General features: G+C 33.0%; 1 protein-coding gene across 5 annotated transcripts in view; it reads left to right on the top strand.

Moving 5' to 3' along the window:
* Positions 1-26,496, top strand: part of LOC108720524 (uncharacterized) — a 68,448-nt gene that overhangs the window by 409 nt on the left and 41,543 nt on the right. The window contains exons 2-3 of one of the 5 annotated variants that reach the window (XM_018444583.1): positions 11,049-11,125; positions 25,598-25,667. The exons of 1 other annotated variant lie outside the window; for it this stretch is intronic. The gene's annotated coding sequence lies outside the window, so the exon portion shown is untranslated. Of the gene's footprint in view, positions 1-11,048; positions 11,126-25,597; positions 25,672-26,496 lie in introns of all 5 variants that reach the window. 3 more of the 5 variants (XM_018444582.1, XM_018444584.1, XM_018444585.1) reach the window with 3 other exon arrangements.

The raw sequence follows: 26,496 nt of genomic DNA, 5'->3' as shown, positions 1-26,496 counted from the left end.
TTTTCAAATTCACATCGTCTGAAGTGAATCTTGTTTTTATCCATAATTTATCCGTTTTGTAGATGCGCGTATGATATAAATACTCATACAGCATACTTTTATCCAAGGGATATCTTAAGAATGTCCTGGGAATAGCCTGAAAACTTGTTTAGGAAGTCCCTTGGAGGTGCTGTGCTGTACGGGTAGAAATTGATAGTAAATAGGAGTATGCAATCGATTGAATGGCAAAAGCGATATTTTCCATTTCCGTTTATAAAAGTTAAATAGACACAGGAATATCGAATTTGCTTAAGAAGGCAAAGAGAAACGTAAAAAGTAATTTAACATTAACTGTCGTAATTAAATTTTAATAGGTAAACTTTTTTTTTAATTTTTTAACGAAACACAAACAATATTACATTATTATATTTGCAAATAATCGGACTTATCCTCTTAACTAATAACACTCAATGTATAACGTCACGTGAGAGCACAATACCTTTTCTTCACTAACTTGTATCGCGCGTGTCACGGAAAAACCTTTCAAACGTAACCCTCACTTTGTTTACAATGCTCGGAATGCGAAGAGGGAATGCACAGGTGGCTACTTTTTTTTACGATGTAGGAATGCGACGAAGAGGGTGTGAAATCGCACATAAGGAATACTTGCAACTTCTGTTATAACATTTTAAATGCACGCAATAAGCTCTCTCTCTCTCTCTCTCTCTCTCTCTCTCTCTCTCTCTCTCAGAATTTCTTAATTTAGTAATTTCGATTCGGTAAATATTCTTTTACAGCAGAAATTCCAAGTATTATCAAATAGGCTTTGGCAATTCTTCTATAATAATTTGTTAGGTTAAAATAAATTTTCTTTGATGATTAAAGTTAAATTATAATAGAGCAACGAGTAACTGTAAAGCTAGCTCTTCAACGACTCGTCACGTAACGTGTTCCCATATGTCTTGCAGTAACGTTAGAATACTTTTTATTGCATTAACATTTTTGTCGACCCGATCTCACCGTCGCATCATATGTTAATGATGTAAGAAGTCTCCACTTTCACAGTGTTTCCTGAACAATACCATTGTATGGTGAAATCACTATATCAGTGACGTAACGGCAAATTGCAACGACGAACAGTTGATATTTTTACTGTGATTATACATTGTTGTGAAAACAAGCGATGACTTACGTTTGTGCTTACGATTTTTTCTCGACGGTTTACGTAACGCTATTGACCCTTGACTCGACATACGAAGAGAACACGGGGATCGGAAGTAACTCATTATAAAAGCGTTCCTTTATAAAGTTGCTTGCATGCTAAGTATTGTCGTGCTTTGTGCAATGGATACACACTGAGAAAAATATTTGTTCATTTGATTAAATTAATTTAGCTCGTCTAATTTCTTTTTATGAAGAATGTATGTAAACATATTATATTTGACTTAAATGCATACATTCTTTAACAAAAGAAATAAAGACGTTCTAAATTAATTTAGTCAAATGAACAATTTTTTTCCTCGGTGTAAAAAGAACGTTTTGTTTTCTTTGCAAGAATAAAGTACTTTAATGTTTCTTATCAAGTATCAATTCCGAAGCATTTCCACATTTTTTTCCAATAAGAGCGACGTAGAAGTAATGTAGAATTGAGATGGCTAATCGTGCTGATCTTTCGTTTCGCGAAATTAATTAAATGATAAATCGCGTGTACAGAACGTGAGACTGCCGTCTCACAGACGTAACGCGACACTATAGTCTATTTGAACGAAATCTCACACACAATGTTATGTAAATCGAATTCAGGAACTAAACCGAGAAATGAATACGCATAATAGGTCTACATAAGCAAAATGGAGAGTAATTTATAATACTGTCTGTTGTAGAACAAAAAGAGAAGTCACGTAATTTTTCTTATACATCGATGCATTTGATGACAAACTTGCACGTTTCGTACATACTGAATATTGTAGTCCCAGTTTTGTTTGACTAAAGGTTCTTATATTTGTATTGATTTTCATACGTAAGAATATATCGTCTGTCGTGATTACATGTTCTATATTCAATAATTCGCAGACTTTCTCGGAAAGGACTGCTGCGATATCACTCGATTTACGACGAGTTGAAGGTCTTTGATAGACAGTGCTGAAGAAACGTCTATATATTTTTTGAGCTACAACTCTATTTGTCATAGAATTTATTTCGCGAATTTAGTCGTCGAAGTTACATCGTTAATCATAAAGAAAGTCGTTACGTAAAATGAGATTTCCCCGATATCGCGTTTCATCAGTAATCCTGAGGGAAATAATTTCTCTTTCATCTCGCCGTTTTTCTCTTTTCTGGAATTTTTGCGATCGACTCTATCTAGACGTGCACGCTCGAATTTCAAGATAATTAGACAATGCTTAAGAAAATTTCATAAATGGATATATATGTTTGGTATAGATATAGATATTAAGAAATGCGTATGTGATACGAATGATAAGTGTATCATGAAAAAATCAAGAGTACCTTTGTGTGAATTTAAACAAATTATTTTTAATTAATTTCTATTATTATCTTTTTAAATAATTTATTTTTTGATAGATAAAGCTGATTTTTGTGACAACTTCATCTATCATTTAAAAAATCAGCTAATTTCTCTGATTAGATCACCGTTTTATTAAAAAAAAATCAATGAGAATAGTTTGTTATATCATTTAACATTATCTATTAAATCAACTATTTGCCATATCATTTCTTTGTGGCTCTCTTACATTAATGTTTTCTGTAATTCCTATACTGAATCGATAAAACTTATATTTCGGGCAAAGTGAATTTTATTTTAAATTCTTATCGAGAAATAGATAGATAGCTGAAAACAGGAAGCGAGATGAAAATAAAAAAAGAGGCTGAAAATTACTTTTGTTAAGAACGCAACATGAAAGAAGCTGTTATCACAGCTGTTCTTCACATTTGATGGACGTGCGTGTGCTACGTATGCAACGAGAGATAAGGCAATCAAGCATGTAACGTGTAACGAGTCGCACATGTCGCGTGTTCATCACGCGAACAATATTATGGGGCTGCTACCGCAACTGTGCCGCGTTTGCAAACAGGGGAATGCGGAACAAAGCGCTCGTTGCTGCGAATATACTACTCGAGTCAGGAGCGGATTAAGTCAAAAAGGAATTTGGCGAGGGGTCATAATTTGCTTGTAGCTTTTTGACTATATCGATTGAGCCTCGAATTAAATTCTCGTTGCAAAATGAACTCCGCGCATGAAGTGCGTGAATTTCACAAAGTTAAGCGAAAAATAAGAGTTTGTCATCGAATCTTTGAAGCGTAATTTACATTACGGATTTACATTAACAGCTTCTATTTAAAGACAGTATTCGATGTACTGTCATCAATTTACTGTCATCAATTTACTGTCATCATTGAAAGCTAGATTAGATGATTGACTATTACATCTCAATTTTGAAATTAGATTAGGTAGCTCTTCAAAGAGTGTCTATTAATAATATTTTATTCAATATATATATATATATATAGACAAAGACCATGTAATAAATTATTTTAATTTTTAATAATTATTTTTTAAAGGAATTATTTCAAACAATAAAAATAGATATGACTCACGTTATATCTATTTTTATTGTTTAAAATATTCCTTTAAAAAATAATTATTAAAAATTAAAATAATTTATTACATATATGGTCTTTGTCTATATTGAATAAAATATTATTAATAGACACTCTTTGAAGAGCCACAATCTAATATATTTTACCTTTTAATATAGAATTATAAAATTTATTTATTTTTTCCATTCTTCAAAATAAAATAACTCACGGTGCATACATTTAAATGTATGTACCATGGCTTTATTTGATTAAAAAAAGGAAATGAAAACTGCAAAAACCGTCAGGACTATCGAGATTTCCTTCCATACGGCCCTGATACTTTCTGGGGTTGCTGCCTGCATTGCCATAAGCGGGACATAGTCCTCTCGGAAGTTTCTTTGTACAAACAACAATGGCAATCGCGATAAATTAATACCTTTTTACTGCCATTTGTCGTACTATCAGCAATCGGTTTCTACAATATCACGCTGCTGCTCCGCAATCTCAATGGTACTGATTAGTTTGTGCGCGAAGTGCAAGCCGAGAACAATAGTAATAATACACGGCAATTTAAAACACAGTTACTTGCATACCTGATTTATGATTTGATGAAAGGTAATCTGCTGTTATCTGGTAGACTTTACCATAACACGATTTTTTACTTGTCCTAATTTTTACCTACTAGAATATCTGATGTTAAAAATTAGAAACCTTAAGCCTCGCAATGGTTGAATTGGTAGAAGACGACTATAAAGCACAAATGTAGGAAGGTTTGAAGGCTCTGGCTGAGTTGATATTTTCTGCAAAAAATTCTTTATAATGTTTTGAGATATCTTATTAGCACCAGTAAAAAATTTGTTGTTAAATTGCTTGTTAATTTAATTTATGATATTACTTATTCCAGCTTCAGTTTAGAACCGTGTTTCAAATGTTTCAATATCGACAAGTATTTGGCACGCAGTTTACATTTACAAGAACTGCAAATTGTAAAATTTACGCAAAATATCATTACAAGATTAGCTTTAACCGAGAATATGATCTTCACTTATTTGTGTCGATAATTTTCGATCAATTTTCTTACTATGAAAAATGAGGCAGTTGTGCAGGGTAAAAGTAAAGGAAAGTACATAGTACACATCTGAATCTAAATTATTAATGAGAACTTTGTTCACGGTTTGCTCCGTTAGTTTCGTTCCCTGACAATTTATACATTTTGCTTATTACTTATTAATTTCAAATGACGCCACGTAACGCTATACAATTGCGACTTGATACGAACGGCCCGAATTATAGTCGAAAGTATGAATCATTCCTCACCCTCCCTGCCTATTTTGCGAGCGAGCAGATGGTCAAACGTGTCCAGTCATTTGACATACGTCGGTCATTGGCGACTGTCGCGATCGCGAATCGATATAATAGTAGGAAGATGACGTGCGCACGTCCAATTTCCACGTTCGCGTTCTCCCCTCGTTTTGTTTCCCCTGTGACGACCCTCAGCATTCCGAGCGCAATCCAACCCTCCTCCTGGGATGCGTTCAATGCGAAGCAGTTCAGCCGCTTCCTTTTTCCTACCCGGCGTGAACGACGGCGTACCGATACTTTTGTGAGGCAGAAGCTCGAAAGTATAAAGTAGGTATACTTTTTAATAAGCAATAATAAACGATTTATTGAAACCTATTTATTAAGCATCTAAGATCCAGCTTAGATCGACCGTTATAGGCTTTAAACTTTTTTTAATAGGTTTAAAATTAATAGTTTATCGAGTAGATAGTTCGTTAATCTTTGAAAAATAGTCTTCATTAAAAAACGTTATGTATAGTTGGCGTAGCAAATATTGATCGTGACCTCTTCCTTTATTTTATTGTTGCTTGTTGTAAAATTTAACTTAAATTCATTATATTAATATAATTAATATTAATTGACGAACAATAGTAAATGAAAATCGACTAAGAAATGTTCAACAGAGATAAGCAAAGAAGGCAATAATAATATTTTTACGTAAATCTTACAATTTATAGTTCAAGCAAACGGCGTACCAATTATTTCAGCCAATTAAGTCAGCCTTGAAACACAGTTCTAAACTGAAGCTGGAGTAATATCACAAATTTAATTGACGAGCAATTTAATAATACTGATGCTAATGAACATCTTTAAAAGTATTTTAATTAAAAATATTATTTTTTCACTTATTAAGAGAAAAAAGATATATACATTACTTCGATTATAATTGCAGATTATTCTATAAAACATTAATTAATGAAACTATGTATATTTTCTGTTCTCGACTTTTTCTCCTCTCCTAAACGCACAAGGGGAGTGCAAGCGGCCCATCATGATGCCTATATATCTAGAGAGCCATTACTACATCGCCGACGCCGCGACGTCTGGCAATCGTTCTCTGCTCAATCTCCTACTTTTCGCTTTTTCTCTCTATCTCGTTTACTTTTACCTCTCATTCTATTTATCGCATTTCTACCGATATCTCGCCAATATTCAGCTAATTTAGCCGGTGAGCCATGCGAAAATTTTGCCTGATACGAGCTAATAGAGCGTTGAAATTGAATCATGAGTCATCAATTCGAATGTACTGCTTTATTCCGATGCGACATGGAATTATAGAATAACTGAAAAAATAACTCGGAGAAGCTGTATAATTAACATTAATCGAAAACCGGCTCTCGAACGTACGTCTTTAATTAAAAATTAATTAAACTACACTACAGCAATTACATGGGGCCGTTATTTGCGGAATTAAAACGATAAGTGTGTCGAAGGTTAAATCATGCGGCTGAAATGTTAATCGGTCATCCAGACGATCCAGGCGATCCAGGCAGAATCTTATAATACGGAATTGTGAAAAATATTGGGAATTAAAATATTCTTAGCACTCAATTGACATTTTCACGTTTGTGTGGCGTTTGCGTTCGTAGCCGCTGACATTTCTCGAAAGCGGTGAATGCCTTTCTCAGCGGAGCCGTTTCGATTTGATGGGGTTATTTTAGACTGATTAATAGTTCTGCTTATAAAAATTGATTCTCACCGCATTTCTGCTTACTTAGAAAGTTGAATAATTAAATTTTAAATTGCTTATCGATTTTAAATATAATAATTTTAATAAAGTGAAATTTTGTGATACTATTGATTATTTGTAACATGGTATTTTTCTAATCTCTTGAGCTATTAATGTACTTGGTACACCGAGAAAAATTTCTATAGTTGAAAATCAAACAAATCAAAAGATTCTGATTAGATTAATCAGAATTCTCAATTAGAATTATAACAGATTCAACTAGAAAATTCTGATTTGTTCATTTCAAGCAAAATTCTAATTAATGCAATCAGACTTTGTCTATTGTAATAATGGGAATATGATGCTCTTTACACAAGTAAACAAAGAACGTACTATATCATAAAGTCACTTGTACTCGGTTATAAAGGATACGACTCTTTTTGAAAAGCTCTTATGAAAGGCTGACAAGACCAACGGAATCTATTATTATTCTGTCTGTACTACATCTTACGCGCATTGTGCATATGACTGCGACACGGAATCTATTTTGAAATTAATACAAACCTACGCGGCTTCTTAATTCTTTCTTAACATCCACTTAAATTATCGATTTCAAGCTCAGTCTGTTCGCCACGGACGTGTTGTTCTGCCGATGAGAAGTGGAGTGCTGCGGAGAGTCACTTGACGAACTGAATGCAATAATAGCCGCATACAATAAGATGTTCTCTGAACAATACGTTTGAAAATAATGCGGAAGAGAGAATAACAGAATAGGCTCATAAGCGATACATATAATTTTATGAATACAAAAGAAAAAGAGAGAGAGAAGAAGAGAGAAGAAAAGAAAGAGGAGGAAAGCGAAGTTAACATCACATTTATATGCTAAGATATTGCAACGTTACGTTTATTTTACTTGTTGATCCTAAATAGTTTTCCTTACACAAATATTTTGTTGCTTGGTACAATCAATATTTATTTTGGCCAACAATAATCTTTCTATTTTGTGATAATCCTGCACGCCTATCGGTCATAACATAAGTCGCTCCGGTATTCTGCGTTTTAGTTACACGTAAATCTCATAATGAAACTCAAGGATCATTATAATTTGTGCTCGAATTTACGTCTCTAAATTACGTCAGCGCATTGCGTAATTGTTCGCCGCGCATTTAGCGATATATATTCTTTCTCTTCTTCCTTTATCTTCTTAACTTAGGAATAGTGCCAAATGCAGCAAACAATCAAATTATTACAACCAGATATAAATCGACTAATGAGAGATTATGCGACATTTGATAAAATCATTTCATTCAATTCACATTTTTCTTTCGTGATTCATCTGGTTTTTCCGAATTTTCAGAAATTGTCTCTGGACACACCATCTGTTGAATAAAAATCGTATCGTCGAAAGAAATAATCTCCATCCGTGAACACCCCTCGGTCGGCATTCACGGATGAGATTATTTCGACGATACGATTTTTATTCGGCACAATTTTCGGAAAAAAAACTACTTTACTGAAAACGCGATCGTGACACAAGACAGTTTCGCTCTACAATGACGTAGTCACTCAAGTTATTCGAATTACCCGGTATATAGGTCGACCCGGTTGTAGTTTAATGGACTTTCAGACTGTCATCTAGGCAACGTCCTGAGGAATCATGGTGAAAAAACAGGCTTTTTCTGGCGAACGTGCTTTCGAATCATTGACTTCACCGAGTTATTGAACGTTGAAGCAAAAACGGTCACTTCAATGTTGAATAACTTGGTGAAAAAAAATCGTATAATGTTCAATGAAAAGCAAATTAAAGGTAAAGCTTCATTCTTTCGATTACTGTAAACCGCATTTGTGATTTCACGCCAACGTAAGCGTTGTAAATTTCGTACAAAATTTTTAGTTTTGACAGATATCCGTTTGACAGATTTGATAGATATTCGTATAGCTTTCAAAAAAATCAGTCAGATCGAAATATCAATTACCGATTTCAAAAATAAAGATGTCAAGCTTTCAAATGCTTTTTTGTTTTTTTTTTTGTCTGCGATGATTTTTCATCGAGTTACGGTAATCTGAAAATTGCGCAATTTCGAGCGTGTTCGGAAATGTTCCCTATTTTTTATTGATGTATAAATCGAAAATAAACAGCTTCTCATGTATCTTTATAGAAAATTCAAAGATTCATATTTTTATTACAGAGTATAGGTCAAGATAGTTAGATATTAGTTAGAAATAATAGATACATAGCAAGTGCAGGAAAATTTCTTCCAGCTGTATGTATATACATTTTTTTAGATTGAATAATATTCTTTCTGTTAGCTTGTCAGATTTATACATAATATTATTGTTTACAAATTTTAATTTTCTTTATCCCCATGTTAATAATTTCATGATCTCACACTGATAAGAAAATTTAATCGTTCGGATCATTAGATAATTGCTTGTGAAAAACTGTGAACTTAATATTGTGATTTTGCTTGGAGAGATACCTAATTCTATATCTCTTTTATTAAGTGACAATGAAACGTTGCCTCAAGTCGATCGTTTTCTTACCCCTCGACAATGACGATGTAAAGACAAAGGTACAATTCCCTTAAGGATGTCTAAAATAGTCTGACATGAGGGTATCGACAGGAAGTAGCTATATAAATTTTTTAATATTTCCATCAAGTAAATTTTTAGTAGTCGACAGTTGTGTACAAAATATAAAAAAAAGTATAAAATTTCCTGTTTCTGAAAATTGCCGATTCAGGAGAATCTGAAGATTGCAGGGGAGACTATGGTTTCCTCTCGACGTCAATCTGTAGACGGCCTTGGAGTTGTATCGATGCGCAGACGCGATATCGATTTCTCGCGCAAGTACTGGGTGTGCGTGAGCAAAAGAGAGCCGACTGGCTCATCATCCCACATCCACGATTGTTTCCTGTGGTATCCTAATGTCACCACATTATTCTTTTTCAGCAGCTTCCGTGTAGGAAACGTGGATATAAAAGATGGTAGTCGAGGGTGCGGCTATAATCGTTTGACTTACTTGTATTGTTAGGTTTAAATGTTCATAAGAGCAGTTAATTTGTACGTTGAATTTACAAAATAAATCACAATTACATTTTTACTTGAAAAATACACATTAAGTTCAATCTTTCATGAACGACTTTCACAGGATGAATTTCACTTTTAAAAAATGAATGTAATTGAATTTATCGATATCTTTATCGAAGAACAAATATGAAATTTGAAAACAATATCATGAATGAAACTCGTTCAAATACATAACGAACGAAACCGGTCAAATATCGATTGCGAGTTTTTAAAGGAATTTTCCCTGAAGAATTGTCTCTGTTTCGAAAGAGATTTTTGCTAAGCTTTTCGTTCAGGGAGATCGTGATTCAAATGTTTGTTTGTTGGCATTTAACCTATCAATGGCCGGTAACCTTATCATTTAATTATTTCTAACATCTCTGAAGAAAAATGTCGACAAACGTTATATGCGCGTGTTATCAGAGAAGATCTATGTACGCTAAAGCTACACAAGTGAAAAATGTCATGGTTATTGAACACAATGTAGGACAACACATGTGGACGTCCTTCTCGTTTAACAGAGATAGAAAGCGTGAGATGTAGATGGAAAACACTATTGCGATTTTAATGCTGCAGATGAATATAACGTATTGAATATCAAGGCATAACATAACTAAATCAAGACAACGCATAAGTTTTATTTTTGTCATCCCTCAAGAGTGTGAATCTAGGAAGATTTTTTCTTTTAACGCATTGCAAAATTATGATTTTTTAACACATAAAAAATTTTTGTTTCCCTCGAATCTGTATTTTGCATAAAATACAATATAATATCTCAGTTTAAAAATGTTTAGAATACAAAATAGAGAGATATAAAACAATAACAAAATTTTTTTTCCGATTTTTTACAACTGATTTATTAGAAGAAATATACTACTGGCATAAATGACTCACGGTTCACACAACGTTAGTAAAAAAACAGCGGTTCACACGAGAATTTTATATATATAGATATAAATTAGTGTTTGTATATACAGGTCAGTCATTTAGATAATTTTTTAAAATTCTTTTTTCATTATTGGATTTACGTATCTTTAATTAAATTTGTATATTGTTAAAAAATTTACATCTTATATAATATTTAATGTGTCGTTATATTAACGATACAATTTTGTATTCTCGAATCGCATAATGAATTTTTAACAGCTTTTATTTCGACGACAGAATATCTTGCAAACGAGTTCATGATTGCATAAAGGGGGATCTGCGATGCAAGTGCAGGTGATTTGGATTTATGTTTCCTTCCTGGACTAATATTAGGACGAGACTTTGTTCCGTGCGATAGACATGCGTACGTGCCGCACCTGATTGCTGCAGGGTTGGGCACAGGTTTTGAGGAACGGCGTGACAATGAAACCCGATCTAATAGTCTCGATCGGCTGCTTCACAGGTCACTGAGTCCGGGACAATGCTGGGGGGAACGGCCAGTGGTGACAGGGACGGAAGGGAGATCGAAGGGCCAGGGGCGTGAGTGTTATTTCGTTAACTGCTTGAAATTCAACACGACCTACCCATCCTGTATGCTGTGCGAATACATTCTGCTTCTTTGTCTTTCCATCGCTGTTCTATTTATAACATTTAGTTGATTTTAAATCGCTGCAATGCAGATTTTTGTTCAAAAAAATTTTTATTTTAGGAGACCTTATATATAATTCCAAAATCTAATTTGACAATTCAGTTTATAAATAGCTTAATATGTTTTCTTTTATCTTAATAGCTAGAATCAAACAAATACTATTCTTTCATGTTTTTTACGAGTACATGATATAATATATTTAAAGATTTTACAAAAGTTGGATATAAATTATGAAATTCAAATATAATAAGGAGCGAGGCATAAAGAATTATTACATTTTAAAAATGGAAATAGATAAAAATGATCTCAAATAGAACAGTAAGATTGTATCTTGGATTATATATAAAGGTAGATTAAATAATATGGATTTAGGAGGATGAATTTTACACGAACAAATATGTTTTCGAAGATTTTATTACAAAACATTGCGTCTTATTGTTAGTTTTATTTTCATAAGCTCCTTTTCTCGTTCCTTTTTTGCATAATAGCTCAGAAAATTATTTTTTTTTACGTTTTGAAGCAAAATTGTCATTAAAAATTTTTCTGCGGAAAATTGTTTGAAGTGACGTATTGCTAAGTTTACACCATGCGCTTAGTCCGCGACCTATACGATAGGTGTCTTTGTTTAATATACAGGATAAACAAGGACATCTATTATATAGGCCAGGGCCTAAATGCACGGTGTAAACGTAACTATTATATGACATACCTACTAAAAATCTTGACGCCCGCGGACTTGGAAAATTTTCCATCTTTTAGAAAAACTGGTCCAAAAATGCAGTTTTTATAAAATATCTCAGAAAGTATTCATTTTATCGAAATAAAAGTTATTAAAAAGAAAGTTGGCAAAATTACGAACAATTTTATTTGTTTAGTATAAACACTTGGGAGTTTACTTGGCCTGGCTTTAGATCAGTTTTCGGCTTTTGATGATCTGATCTGAAATTACGCTGTCTGTAACTTTGTAAACGCGCATTACCCGACCTACAATCGTCAATTGTTTCAAATTGACATATATCATATTATTGCCTGTTGATTATATATCGTAATAAAAATATAAAAACATTTTACATTTTATATTTTATATTTTCATTTTTTTATGTACTCACTATAAACTTAAGTTGGCACAGCTATTATTTTTATTGAATTAAATAAAATGCGAATAAGGCAACAAATTAGCAACTAAATCCAGAATACCGGTAGTACTAATGCAATTTGTGCGTTCAGGAAATTGTCATGGTACGCTGACCCAGTGCGGTATACGTTGCGGGATCAAAATAACTCTCTGGCCAGCTTTCTAGAACTACCGAAATTCTATTCGTTAAACGACGCATCTGTAGTTTCTATTAGCGCGGCTAAAACAGATAAAATCAAAAACAATCCACGAAGCTCACGAGTTTCGTCGTTAACTGAAAATAATCAAAGTTAAGATGGGTTGTGAAAATGCAGAGACACAAAAGTTTTTCTTAACAAATTTATTTTATTGTCATGTACATGGATCGCAGTAAAGAATTCGAAAAAAAAAATATAGAAGTTCTCATATATTATAAAAATAAAAAATAAAAAATATTTGCGTATTCATCTTCAGCAGGCAACAAAGAATAAGTTATTTCCACTCAATAGTTCTCTAGCGAAAAGTACATACGTGAAAGGTCGTGTTTCCGTTTCATAGCATTTTCAGCTAACGATAACTTTATTCGATTATCATATCGTTGCACTTAACCCGTCCAATTCCGCCAATTGACTCGACACACCCACGCTCCTCCTCATCTCGGAGATCTCGCCGCGACTGTTTGCGTCTTCGCGACGCTTTATCCGCATTCCAAATCACCGGGTCAGTTGAAACGTGCTCTCTAAATTTCTTAGAATGAAATCCAAGAGTGAAAATACTGTCACTAGTGAAAAAGAGTGAAAATATAATATTGAATAAGAGTGGCAGATTTTCTTTCTTTTGGAGTGAATCTCACTCTAAATGGGTCTCTCGGAGACTAGTCTCTCAGAACTTCGCCAATTAAAGAACAGGAAGAAATTTTCAGAATAACGTAAAAAATATTGTTTGCTGCTTATTTAAAAAGATCTTCATTTCAAACTTTGAAATTTAAGTGCTAAAAGTTTTCTTTTTCAAATAATATGATAAAATTAATAAAAAAAATCATTATTACATTCCATTATTGCATTGTACTGTTATTGTATTATACCATAACTGCTATTAAGGGGATCCTAAAGTTTGTATTACCGACTAAACTATTTTTTTTGTATAACAATTACTTTTTTCTTTTTTTATTGATTTTAAAAATCTTTCCAGGATTAAAGTATATGCATTAATACGTATCTGTGAGGTGGAGTTTATGCTGACAACGACAAAAAATTTCAAAATTAAGATCTTTATTATTTCTTAATCCAATATAGCGCTCTATAGAGCTATCACGTCGTGATATTTGCTTCATATAAAAGTGTAATCTGTACTTACGAAATTACACAGATTAGTAGTTTGCACGAAGGAACAACGTGGAGTTTTTAGAGTTGGGTTTAAATGATTAATTAATATGTTATCGTTATAGGTACGAAAATTTATATGTATGTGTACGTGAGATATTAATATAGTAGTATATACTGAGATGTGTCAATGACACATGAATTGTCCTACTTACACTTATGACTAATTGTCTTTAGAATCCCTTTAAGTTCGACTGATACGTTTAATAATATCTTGCGTTAAAGAACAATTAAATCTTGTTTTTTCTCTTATAAAGAGTAGAGTATTTTGACTTATAATTCGTGTATCGGGAACTATATGAGGGTGTTTGTGTACTCAGCGGGATATACACCATAAACGGAAGTCGATCGTGGGAAAAAGAGGGTCCCGTAGCTGATTGAAGGTCAGCGACGTCGTCGCGTGCAAGATTAGCGTATTGGGTTATGTCACATATACAATTATGTTCACATACACAGGAGCATTACTACAAATACAGATACGCTATCGTAGTCTGCATATACAGTATGTTTCACACATTAAACTTTTAAGTGACCCTACGCGGTCAATAATACTGTCAATATTAACAAATACTGACAATATTACTGATCGTGTGTGGTTAATATTGATGAATTGACGTAGAATACTGATAATATATATATGATCTGGATTTTAATTCTTGAGCATCAGTGTCGCTTTTTAGAATTCATGTCACAGTATGTCACGGTGCAATAGATAATGTACGTAAAATTAAAATAAAATATATTGTCGAATTATAAAAGATTATAAAAGTACTAAAAATATTGATGCATACTATCAATATTATTAATTCAATATTACTGATCAGTGTTATTGACTGTATAGGGTCACGGTTATATTCATAACAAGATTCATAACAATTATCATGCATACTATATAAATATATATTATATGAATCGTATAAAGAATTAATAAAAAAATACAATTAAAATACATTTTACTATGACACACAGCACGCTGAATGCTTTTTATTTTAAATCATGTATATTTTGCGAAATTCTCTCTCTCTCTCTCTCTCTCTCTCTCTCTCTCTCGCTTTTATTTTCTCACAAATCAATTCTGCGTGAGATAATATTCGATATTTCTGAACATTTCTTATCAGTATAAAGTCAATTATTTTCATAGCTAAATCTGTAAAAATGCAAAATGCTTCTTTATTGTGACTTGAACGCTTGCGAAACATATGTGTAACTGATTTATAATCCATTTGATGCATATACGTGATGATGTGTATATCGATCACGCCATCACGACGTTGACAATTGGCCAAATAGTTCACTACGTTGCAACCAGCTGACCGAGTCCTCTGAAATAATTAGCTTAATTTCATCGCGACTTTCATCTTCACGGACGTAATCAAACTGATAATTTATTTTTCTTATTTCTTATCACAATAATTTTTTGCAGGGAGTACTAATAGCAATTTTTTCAGAAAGCTAAAATAAAATCTAAAATATTTCTACACGATTGTTCTTTTCACTCTTAAGGTGAGTTTAATCTCATTAGTGAACTACATTGACTAACCGATATCGATAATCTAAATGAGTCCAAAATTCGACAAGTCTTGGCTAACGTTGCTGGCTAACAAGTCTAAGAGCACGGCCTGGGATGAGATTCTTTGCTGGCTAACTTTGTCGGAAGCTAATGTAAACGGGTCAGACAGTTAACAATGTTAGAATGTGCATTGAACATATCGTTTAATTATTGAACATGCCAGATTCCAATATTAATTTGTTTGCTTTGAAATAATTATAATAGTTAAAAAATATATTATTATATGTCTTTTCTCGGTCCTGTTCGCGGAAAGTTTTATGAAGGTATAACAGTCTAATCCTAAATTATCCATTTAATTTTTTTTTACCGTAAATCTTCTAACATTTTCTGTCATCATTTTCTCTTAAATACCAGAATCTTATGCCAATTTGAAGTTGATGATTGCACAAGGTGGACGACCGCGTAATAGTCAGCCGAAGAAATTTTAATGCCACGGCATAATACGTATGCAGACCCTAATTCTTCGGACTTGCAAATCGTTAACCTCCGCAGTTGCACTATCATTTTTATTCCGTCTGTTATTATAATGATCGTAGAAACATAGCATTGCATGAGTATGATAGATTTTTGTACAGTAAATAACGGATAAGATTTGTTGTCAATCGATTGATCGACTTTAAATTAAAGCATTTTTATATATGAAATAAGAATACTTTATTAGAATCAATATAAAATATAAATTTTTTATAAATGATTAAAAATTACAGTTAAGCTTTATCGGCTGTTTTATTAAATAAACTATAATATATTAGCAAGCTTTATTAAATAACATTAAATAAAAAATTTCTTAGGAATACATAAATGTAATTACACAATAAATATAGGGAAAAATACCTTTAATGGAAAAAAAACTAGATCTTAAATACTCTTAAATAATTCAGTGTGAATTTATATATTACATATTATATAAGCATTTAAATTGCGCATCGAAATTGTTTCAACTAAATTTTAACATTCATTTACCAAAACATTCAATGTTAAAACATTAAAAAGATATTGAAATATGAAAAATATTGAATTATGAAAAGATATTGAAACATAATCATTGAATGTTAGCTAAAGAAAAATATATAGATTCCAAGTCCATTAAAGAATTCCTAATCGCAAGCAAGCACGCCTGTCCTGGGAGATGTATTTATGCCACGTACGTAAATCAAGGCGGACTAAATATAGCACTTTGATCGGCAACGTGCTAATTACAGCAGCCGCGAGCTCTCTTAACTCCCGGTGATGTTCAATAAATTTAAAAACGGAGATAAACGGAAGAGAAAGAGTTCCATGAATCCCTTCCGTTCATCTTTCTCTCGTCGCTTTGATCGCCGTGAAATGACTATCTCGTTATGGCACGAGCTAGCCGCACAGAAACTTACTGATCTCTCGCGCGAATTGCAGTGATGCGCATCGTTGCACTCTTGAATCAAGCGATCCGTAGAAGTACGAACGATTTAAGCCAGACGAAACGCACTCTGCTGCTGCTCGTCGATAAAACGTTCAGCTACGGTCGCTGACCCGGGTTTATTAATCCTTTGATGCACATTTTGGGGGTCCTCTTTTTAATTCTATTACCACGGCTTTAATTTCAAAGATATCACAATTCTCAGGGACTTTTAATTTTAAAGATTAAATGCGATTTTGGGATTAATTATCTTTTGCATACACGATGTATATTTTTTCTGAATACTTCTTCAAATTTTTTTTAATCCTGCTTTTATTGCAACTCTTTAATACTTGATATTATAATTATTAAGCCACGAGTTGAAATTTCATAAAAAGTAAATTGCGTTTTCGAACTTACCAACAACATATTTTTATTTATCTATATTTCAGATCTAATTGTGAACTCTAAAAGCGTATAATTTTTAGTTACTATTGCTATCTGAAAAATATATCAACGAGCATCGTTTAAAATATTCGTTACGCGTTTGGAATGCATCTGTACAAAAATAATTAATAAACAGTGGAATTGCTTTCACCTTAAGACATTAGAGGAGACCGGATCTCGTTGGCACAGTTTTCACAATTTTGTTTCCACAATTAAAAATGCTATGCCATATTTTACCGTCTAATTTGCTGCAGCAGCCAATCTTTTTTTTCAGTGTAGTTTATATCAGGATAATCCATATTTATCTCTGAAAGGTCGTAGGATAAATGAAAATTTTAACTTCTAATTCTTTATCATTTTTCTTATGCTAAGAATTGAAATATTATTGTAAAAACATTTTCTCTTTCTTATCACTTTAAGCTTTCTCGCTGAATTCTTGCGTGACACCGTGTATGCATATAATCCCGGTACCTGTCGTCTGAAGATAACGTTGCTATATGCAGCGAGCGAGATGGTAGCTCGGTATTACGGTCCGCTAATACTACAGTTATATTAATGTGCGCGACAGAAAGAAGTCGAAGAGATGTGGAAGATGCAGGATCAAGAAAGGACTGAGACGTTATTACATTCTCCTCGTCTTTCGTATTAGTTTCTACGTCCGCCGAAAGCAAAACGAATTATTGAATAGAAATACGCACAAAGTAGAGCGTATTTGAATGCGTTGAACAAATTACTTTTTTTTTCGCTTTAAAGAATCCAACGTAAGAGAAATGAAGTTCAACATAAAAAATTGATATCATCTAATTATATTTTGATTCGCGAATATTGTTAGTTTTATCTCATACATTCCAGTATCCAGCGGACTTCGGATTACTTGAACGAACAATACTGAATTTGTATAATTAAGATTAAGAGCCTAGAAAAAAATATTTTAAGTTGAACGTAATTCACGTGTATATTACACGTATGTGCTTATAGCAAAGATTTAGAATGGTAAACAGATTAGTAATTGTGAGGTGCTCGATCTTGTAAGAAATGGTGCTGCAATATGTTAGGTAAAGACAGATGTAGGCGTTTGAGTGAAATAGAACGATAATATAAGAAATGAAGTTTAAAGTTCAATACAAACAAAAAAGTCTGTATCATCGACATCAATCAAGTTCGGTCGTTGCTCCAGCATCCCTTTAAGAGTTATAATAGAATAAGCCTACACTGAAAAAAAAGGTTGGCTGCTACAGCAAATTAGATGGTAAAATATGGCATAGCATTTTTAATTGATGGTTGCAGTAGCCAATTTTTGCTTGCGTTAGCCTATCCACAATATCAGTACAAGATTTCGATAGGCTAACGCAACCAAAAATTGATTGCTGCAACCAATTAAAAATGCTATGCCATATTCGGCCAATCTTTTTTTTTAGTGTACGAGGCATTTACGAGTGGAATCTTGATCGGCTATAAATCCGAGAAGCATAGCGCCGGTGTGTCATTTAGCGATGTGAATTCGCGAAACAACGGTCATTGAAGTTAATTTCCAAGCTTCCATCAGCGACGTGCAGTGACGTTTAAGCGGATAAGAACGAATCTCTTTCTCTCTCTCTTTCTCTCTTTAAGAAAGCGTATTTTTGTGAGAAATATTGAGATAGCGCATTTGTGCATAGCGAATCCGAATAGCGAGTTAATGAGAAGTTGTAATACAAAAATCTTACTTCAGAATAGCTAATTATCTTAATCGCTTTATTACTTCAAATAGAGCTTGATGAGGCTAGATGAGACAAATCTTCGAATGCCTGTCATGAAGCTTACTTCTTTAAGCATCATCATGCAATGCTCTACTCTATTTAACAGCGAGGAAGACGCGACTAACGGTATCGCTTGAGCGCGTGAGTTCCGGTTACGATCTTCGTGAGCTAAAGAGCTCCTCCAGGAATCCACGCTTCACTCTGGCAGGAAGTCACGCCGCCGGAAATTGTGTTGTGAAATAACGTTACCGGATCGTGTCGGAAATTACGACCGCAGAAAGAGAAGCAATAGAACAAACGAACGGGGTATAATTGAAGATTATTTCGTTCTACTTCTTAATCACCTAAGTATGCGTAAGAAGCGCCGTGTTACTTTGAACGTTATTAATGTCTACCTGTGAGAAAATTCTTCCTGACGTTACTGGTTTAATTAATTCAGATTGGCGTCTGAATGAGAAATTAATTGGTGGCAAATTTATGTGCATGTTATTTCTGCCTCGCTTATCCTCTCTTTCCTTCCAACACGGCCTGCAGTCTACGAATTATATCTCTTGTAACTGGGTGTCCCAGAAGGAGTGTAACTGTTCTTTCACTGGCAGATTCAGTGGAACATTCTAAGACGAAAACTCTTATACGAAAATATCGAGACTATAATACTTTTCAAATTATAAACGACTAAAGTTAGCCATTCGTAGCACTTTAGACATGACACATTGAGCGCGCAAGTGCGAAGGTGTCCTCGTACATTGACTCGTTTTTTAAATACTAACATAATTAACGCACTTACTATAAAGTCTATTCTATATTGCATAAGTATAGTTATAAGTGTAGTTGTAGTTGACCAATCACAGTAGAATATTCTCCTCATATTCGACTTTTCCGGCAAAACTAAATTTTGTCAAAATTGATCAACTTTTGACGTCTTTCTAACTTTTATCGGACTTGACTACATATTTATCCCACACTTTAAAAAATATGGATTTAGATTTAACATTATACAGTATCTATGTAATTTTCACCATGTTAATATTAACACTAATATATAGTCTGGATTTAACACCATGGCTTTTAAATCCACCATGTTTAAATCAATAGAAATCACCATCATGATATGGATTTAAAACTCATGTTAATATAAACATCAGGGGTTTTAAATTCATACTATGTTAGTGTTAATATTAATATCGACACGGTAAAAATTACATAAACGTATGGTGTTAAATCTGCATCCTATCATATTTTTCAGAGTGTACATTACCGACGTCCAACGTAAATATCTTATAAAGTACTTCGCAAGCATTTTCTCGCCTTTGGACAACGTGTGGGGGCTAATGAGCAGCGACAGCAGAACGACTCCGTTGTGATTATCACGTCGGATTAGATTAGATGGTAGATAGTTGAATCGCGGATAATATAATGTTGTCGATAACATAACGCGATCTCTATCGAAGCGCGCTCTCTCTAATTCTCTTATATAGCAGTAAACGTCAGTTTTCTCGACCGGCAATGAAAGTCGAGCGAGCTACCCGACCCTTCCTACGCGTGACGCGACGACTTCATAGTGATCAACTATTCCTGGACTCAGGTCGGCTCGTGAATCAACTTTGTGTCTGAAAATATAGTATATGTATGCGCGCTCGAGCGGAAGTCAGTGATCTCAGATCGCAGTACTTTCCGACGCATGCGTACTACCAAAGGATAGCAACGTATTGTATATATATGTTTCGGAAAATATTTGTCAGCACACTTCATCCGAGAGACATCCTGCAATTATCCCTAAGATGTCTTTAGTACATCTCTAGGAAACCTGTGCTGTATGGGAATTACCATACATGGTTTTGCGCGGCAAGCTTTTCTGCGTTCTGGAATCTATTGAATAACTATTGAATATCCAATTGACAAAGAAGCGTGCGATTATATAGCTCAGTGTTAGTGTATTAAATTTACCACTTCGGAATCTTAAGCCGGTGGCACACAATGCTTGTTTTCCTGCTAGATTGCTAGCTGGAATAGAATCTTGCAACCGTATTAACTGCGGTGTTGACAGTGCCAGCAAGATTCTCGACGAACAGAAAAGGGTTTATGCTGCAACGACGGTCGAACTTGATTGAAAGCTCCATTTTTAGAATTACTACCGTCGTAATGCTAGTAATAATAATTATATATATATAGTTCTATTTAAAAAATATATAGTTAACATTAAAAATAACTGTAAGTTATAGAAAGATCGCGCAATCAAATGTCGACGTCACCGCGATGATCTCATCCACGTGTCGTGAAATTGCATTTGTAAGTGGAAACGTAATTCGTTGTAGAAACGGTGTTTGAACCCTTGCTAGCGATTTCACTCCCAGCCTATTTCTGCGTCTGTGTTGAGTGCAATGGCACTCGAGCAATAACGAGAGACAATTTTGAAGGGTCAAATCGTGAGATTAAGGATGCACCGAGGAAATTGGCAGGTTTTGTAGTTCTCGTCGATAATCGCGATACCCTCTCTTCTCGATAAAAATACACGGCATGATGAGCATCTTGTAGCGTGGCAAACATTCGCGCGGTAAACGTTTCTCGTCGAGCAAAATAGTTGATGATGTCATTCGCCGATCGTTTCGTACACGTGAACCTCTCGTATTCGTCGTAACTATAATTGTTCCAAAAACTTGCGTCATTTTGCCACCGTAAAACACCAAATTCCTACGAAAGTAAACTCTTGTCACTCACGACTACGAAAGTTTTTCTTTTATAAATATTAAGATCCATATAACTTCCTATATAATTTTAGAAATTATATACCTACACGAGAGAATTTTTCATTATATTTTACCGCAAAATTTGTTACAAATTTTACCATGTTTAGTGATAAACGTGGGACATTCTAACAACCTATTAAATATTACCACACATAAAGAAGAATTTTTTAAATATACAAAAGATATTTTAACTATATAACAAACTACATAATAAAAATTATTAAGCACATTATAAATTGTTTTGATGCAAAATATTTACAAAGCGCTTCATAAAATTTACACATTATACATATTTTAATATAGATCAGTTGTCATTATATTGTATTACATTTTAGCATATAGTATGCAAAAGTGCAAAAGTATACGTATAAGAAAATTTGGTAATTATTTACAATACGGCCTACTTTTCTAAATTTTAATGTTTTTTTCTTCGACCGTTATGCACTGTTAAAGCTATAGTGTCAAATTTAACGTAATTTAAGTCACTATTACTCCTACTCAATATATCGTTTTTTTATGTTAAAACAATGATTAAATTTGAAATTATATAGTATCATACAGTCTATTTTATTATTTATGAATAAATTGTTAATTATCCAGTAAAAAATAACCAATCGATTCGACATCAATTCAATGAGTCATTTCTCTCTGGATAATATTTACGTTTTAAAAAGAAGATTTTTTTAAATATTTTCTCTGTACGAATACTTTCTGCACTCACTGTATATAACTACGATGAATCATCAGGATTTTTTAATTAATGTTTACATACAACTACAAAACTATATTAAATACTATAATAAAAATAGAGGCTTTATGATAAAATCAATCAAATGAATCAGGAGCATAAAAGTCAACGCTAGATTTTTTATGCGTAAACAATTTTATCATTCGTATTCTTACGTTAATGATAATAAACATTCCGGCCTTCTAATTAGGACTTCTTTCCATCTTCAGTATTATAAAATTGTAAATGATTATAAGAAGTTACACGTGTATGAAATTAAATTGCTTGAATTTTTTTCCTAACAATCTTTTTGAGAAAATTCCAAATTAATTCATTTTAATTCGATTGATGCGCTGCATCTGTTTAATCTGCACTCGATCCTACTGACATTTCGGACTGACTCATAAGGACAGATTTATCGCAGTTCGCCCATGCTTCGTTTGCATTATGCGAACGGCAGGATTTATTCTGCTCTCGAGACGAAGCCCGTTTTGGTTATGCAGCACGAGAATACGCCGCTTGCGAACGCAACGCAGGGGCATGCAAATTTATCAATTTAGCGCCCTGGTGCACTCAAACGCATTGCATCATTGCTCCGTAATCGCAGCGGAACTGGCGCGGCGGTTATCATTATGTACTATTCGTCGTCGTTATGTTTAACCTTCATATTTTCCAAATGCATGAAATGAATGAATTCAAAATTAGGTCACTGAATAGTGTTTTGATATATTCTAAAAATAAGGGTGTGGATTTAATGATGTTAAGTTCACAACGTATAATATTAATGTTTATATCATTATTAACGATGAAAATTATATAAGCATCGCATGGTTTTAAATCCACATAATGTTGATGTTGATATAAATATTAATATAGGTAGAGATTTAATATGATGGTTTCGTATATCACCATTTAAAACCTATAGTATTAAATACATAGCATATTGTTGTTTGTATGAACGGTGAGAATTATATAAACACCGCATGTGGTGTTACATCCACACCTATATTTTTTAGAATGTAATTGTTCTGCTTTCCAAGTTATATAAAAACCGAATTTATACATATTACCTATGCAGAATGAAAAAGTTTCGATCTTAATTATACATTTGTTGACAGTGTTTGTGAAAATTTTACTTTTTTTTTAGTACTAAGAATGAATTGTTGAGTATCTTAGCGTTTCCTACTCTCCCTTTTATCAGAAACTTGAGACGATATCCAGTGATCATTTATCATGCATGTAAAAACATGATCACCACGCGTTTGTCATAGCACGACCTAACCTTGGCGAACGCAGCACAAAATAAAGTGACTCACGTTCTCACGAAGGTGATAAGTGCAACGGAGTTATCGTACAGCGGTTGTCCGACGCGGAATAATCTAGCGGATAAACCGGACTCTTTTAATTTTCCGATGCATATATGCTACAGAGTTCGAAATAACTCTGCACCCTACGTATGGTTTTCTTATCACCTACAACCTTAGAAATATCGACTCGTCGAAGTCTTACTTTAGAAGTCGCTGTTATCGACTTATCGTGCTCACCACGCATAAGATATCGAAGTTGATCGTCTTGTGTGAGAGATACTCGAAAAGGTATTCGAATGATTCCACTCAAATGTTGCTGTAGCATCTGAACTCACTCCGTGAAATGTCAGCCAGCTTTCTCTCGACAACGCAAATGTCTTCAGGAAGAGTCTCGTTATTAATTTCTTGGCGCGCATCGGTGTTCTAGAAATTGCCCTTGATAAGAAATTTGTTCATTTGGTGTCTTCTAAAAGGCTCAACGCGCGGGCCAAATACAGCCCCAATTGGACATATGGCTTTCGATATTGGAAGAACTTTGTGAGAAGATTTTCAGATCTAGTGCCGCTGAATTATTATGATGTCAATCTCCACTTGAGAAACAATATAATCAAGTTGCAATCACTAGTACATAATCAATTTTCTTCGCCAAGATATCCAATTTATTGAAATATGCCTGGTACAAATGATGAATAATTGCCGAGATATGAATAAATATTGTTACGTTGTAATAAACTTTAATAGATAACTTGTTTGTGGCTTATCGTACGTGAAAAATGTACATAAACAATTTTAAAGCTTATGGAATTAGCTTGAAAATTAGCTTGAAAGTTTTTTTTTTTCTAAAATTTATTTTTGGAAAAACTTCGAGAAAAGCTTCGAGATTTTCTTTAAAAAATGTTGAAAAGCAATTTTTCTCGAAGTTGTTTTTCCAAAAATTTCCTCGTTTTACTTTTTTATAAATCAGTTGAAATAAAATAAAGCCAATGTGAGTCACCACAAAATGTTTGTGTTTTAAAATTAGTGTATTGAATCTTAAGGTATGGACTTCTTTCGATCCTAGGGATTGGATCATTTTCAGTGTAAAATGCAGTTACTCGTGTACTCCAATAATTAATTTTGAAATCAAAACTGTTGTCGACAAAGGGAACATCGAAGTAGTCCTGCAGAAATTAGACTTTATATTTCAAGGTTTATAATTTTATAAAACAAAATTTTATAATGGCGTTTATTACGTTAGGAAAAGCGTAAATTAAGAAATGTATTGTACATGTTAATATAGTTTTACGTACAAATTTTATTTAAGGATGTATCAGAGATATTTCAAAATGATAACAAAATTGATATGAAAGATTACAAATTATTTCAAATCTGGGTCATAAGTTATTTTAAAAAATAAGTAGTAATATTTTTTTTAATTTGTTCTGTAATAGAAATGTATTATAAAATGAATGACAAAAATCTCAATTTTTTATTATAAGTACCTATTTTATGTATTCAAGATTATTTATGTAAAGTTATATTGCGATGTCCAGTAAATAAACAAAATATTTGTTTGTTCTAAATTTTTATAACTGATTAGTGAATCGCAATGAAACTTTGCATAAGTTATTTTGAGAATACTTAAAATATTAATTTAAAAAATTTAGATTTTTATTATTTTTTATATTTTAATTTATAACAATAATAATAATGACAAATAAAATAAATAAAAAACTATAAAACCGTGTTGTTCAATAATAAATAGAATGTTATGAACACAATCTTTATATGTATATAGTTTGTTTAAAGTATAAATATTAACACATTTATAAAAATGACTCCGACATATCCTTAAGAGAAATTTCTGAAACATATAAGTATACGTATGTTTTATAAATTTCTAAAATAAAGATAATTTATTAAAGAAAAAGGGAAAGAAAATAAACATTCACATTTGTCGATTACAAATGTTTCAGATAGTCCCAATGCTACTCTATCAAGAAGACATTTCGGACATCTTTGTTTCGAATACTTCTTGGCGCGAACGTAAGTACGTCCAGTTTGTATTCTTCCGCATTATATCGCGAAAAATTGATCAAATTTGTGTCAAATTTCTTTATATCAATCGAAAATTATTTAACTTAGAACAATACATTTTTTAAATAAAAAAAATTAATTGTTAATTACATTTCAACAAGATAAATGATTACACACATATCAAACATTTCTCTCAGTGAAGAAGTCATTTTGAAAACTAATTGATTATATGAGAGACAAGCATACAAAATCATTTATCTATTTTATGCAAAAATCTAAAATTGCAAAATTGCATAATTTAATTACGCAGAATATATCTTTGATTTATGCGCTACTATTTCCAAGCAATTGCGATTTTTGCACTTTTAAACGACTTAGGGATAAATATAATATTATTGTTTGTTCCAAGAGAAAAGTCCCTTAACCTTACGGTTGCAGCGTAAAAATTGAAACTATGGATATAAGAAGGGCATAAATAGGGCATAAATCCTGTGTTGATTTTCGAAATTGGTTGTATTTTATACGTAGGGAGCTGACTAGCAGTCTACTCAACCCTCCCCCCATAAAAAAAATTTTTTTGGCTAATCGAAATGAGCGTAAAATTTTTTCTTGTGGATTTAGAAAGTGCATAAATAGCGCATTATATAATTTATTCATTAAAATTTGGTTAAGTGAGGGGACTAGGCAGATGTAAGCACCTCGGGAGAACGAATTGACTGTATGCTAGACTGATCAGGCGGCGACTAGAAACAACATCTAGAACGGAGAGCAACGGACAACTAAAGCGGAGTAGAGCAGATGTAGCTATAGTCGGCCGTCTGTCTGTCTTGTAACCTTT

Source organism: Mycetomoellerius zeteki, unplaced genomic scaffold (assembly GCF_001594055.1).
Source record: "Mycetomoellerius zeteki isolate Tzet28-1 unplaced genomic scaffold, Tzet1.0 scaffold151, whole genome shotgun sequence".
Classification (NCBI taxonomy): domain Eukaryota; kingdom Metazoa; phylum Arthropoda; class Insecta; order Hymenoptera; family Formicidae; genus Mycetomoellerius; species Mycetomoellerius zeteki.
Note: the sequence above shows the minus strand (reverse complement) of the source record. Positions and strands in the feature narration are given on the sequence as shown.